The following is a 2,272-nucleotide window of genomic DNA, read 5'->3' on the forward strand; positions in this document are numbered from 1 at the left end:
TTAAACTAAGCAACAAGTACTAACTACTACGTAACATTTGTTTATTGATCATTCTTTTAATTAATATTTTCATCAATTTCATGTAAAGACTATTTTATATATTCATCACTTCTAACTTAATATTTAATATAATATTAAAATTATATTAATTTTTGAATAATAATAAAACCTAACATTTATTGACCTTGGTTCTTATATTATATGCTTCGATAAAATGTCCAAATTTCTTCGAGCACTTAGTAAGTACTCGAGGGTTTATGTGCTCTCTTGATAAGCCTAGAAGGATTGTTATTAAGGATAATTCATATCAAGATTTAGTTATATATATTTTATAAATATCTTCATATATGTTCTAAAAAGTTATTTTGGATTGGTAAGTTTGTGATCTTGTTTATGAACACATAAACACGATATAATATTAATGTAGAAAATAGTTTTTCATTTTCCTTGTGTATTTTGAGTAGCTTCATTTATATATTATAATTGTAATCATAATTTATATTATGTCGGTTCTTTCTTTGCGGTTAAAAGGTATATGACTACGTATTAATTTATCGATTTTTGTTAGATAATTTAAAGATTTTGCAAATATAAAGTATTTAGTTTTTTATTTCAATTACAAAATTTTATTTTCCAATTTTCAAATTAATATTTTTTTATTGGGTGAATATAATTGATGTCAGTAAAAAAATTCATGTGAAGGGTTATTTTTTTCATATTTGTCGAATATTTAAATTAGTTAAAAAAAATAGTTAAATTATTTGATTGGGTGGATGGATGGCTTTGACACTTGAACAATGGGTTGTATTTTCTGATTGAGCCACAATAGTCTAGTTAATGTTGGCATTGTAGTCCATTCCGTCTCTTTTGAAGAGTGAGTTCTATTAGGTGATCTGCTTGAATAGTTCATCGCTATCTCTCTCTAAGACTGTTATAGTGGGTGACATGATTGTATTTTGTGGCTTTTCTAGTGGTAGTGTGATAATATGCATGCATTCAAGCAAGGTGATATTTAACAATGTGAGTAGATTCCTTCTTAACTTTACTCCTAAGTTACATTTTTTGGCTTCAACTAGCTTAGCCTGCACAACGATGTGAGAGAAGCCATACTCCTCTAGGGATACCACATGCATTCCACCTATGACGCTTTCAACAATGATCCCCATTTCAAGTTTTATGGTATCAATATATACATGAAGAAAGACTTTTTCCATAAGGTTTCACTTGGCATAGGTGGTGATGAATGGCACTACCAAGTCACTTGTTTCCTCTATGCCACATCTTGCTTCGAGTTTCCCCAAGCCTTCATGTTCAAATCCATGTCCCGGGAGGCTTGGAGCCGATAATCCAACTGGATCAAATATGTGGTCATGGCCACAAACTGAGGCAAACAGAGGCTTAACTGGTACAAAACCATGGTTGCTTAGAGAGGAACCATACGATATTTGGAGTGGACCAATGTCTTCAATCCCACGCTCATCTCCATCATCCACATTCTTTTCTCAATAGTTATGCCATGACCATAACCACGACCATGATGGCCATTGGTACGATAGATTTCTACACCTTTGTGATGAAGAGGAGCCCAAAGTGATGAAAGGATGGTTTGTCATTCGTCAATGTACCTAAGGTCTTTGTTTGCTCAAAATAGTGCCAAGGAAGAAATCTTGGTAGTGATCAAAAGGCTTATCAATATTTACAAGGATGAGGATGTGAGTATACCTTCATTTGGCCATAGTTTGGGTGCAACCATTACAATTCTCAGTAGCTTTGATATTATGTAGAGTGGATTGAGCTTCGTTCCTAGAATCGAAACATTCTAGTGACTTCCTTCATTGCTGGATGTTAAGGCATTAGGAATAAGGCATTCAAGGATATATTTGAAGCTCCCTCAGGGTTGCACACTCTCTAATTAACGAATGTGTTGGATCTCATCTCATAATATCCCAGAATTTTTTTTTGTTTCAAGCATATGACACCCTTGATACATTTTTCTCTTGTTTTTGGTAATGTGAAAATACTGTGAATTATAAATGTGTATATTTTTATGAAATGGCTCGAAGAGTAGGACCACTAATCCATGATTTAAAAGGGAAGAGGAAAGATAAACCCAAGCAGGGTTAGTTGGCACCTCTAATTAATTTATGATATAAGAAAAAGAAGAGGAAGAGTCCAAAAATAACAAGAAGAGACACCTTGAGGAAATAATAAAGAGGAAAATGCACAACAATGTGGGGGTTGGACCTATTCTTGATGAAGGTCATGAGGAAAT

At 33.0% G+C, this 2,272-nt stretch overlaps 1 pseudogene; it reads left to right on the top strand.

Annotated features, from left to right (window-relative positions):
- Positions 1 to 1,307: 1,307 nt before the first annotated feature.
- LOC149196425 (phospholipase A1-IIbeta-like) lies at positions 1,308 to 1,942 on the top strand (annotated as a pseudogene).
- Positions 1,943 to 2,272: the final 330 nt, after the last annotated feature.

This window comes from Pinus tabuliformis, chromosome 2_2, assembly GCF_031772625.1.
Source record: "Pinus tabuliformis cultivar Carrire ecotype Pingquan chromosome 2_2, CPIR1, whole genome shotgun sequence".
Classification (NCBI taxonomy): domain Eukaryota; kingdom Viridiplantae; phylum Streptophyta; class Pinopsida; order Pinales; family Pinaceae; genus Pinus; species Pinus tabuliformis.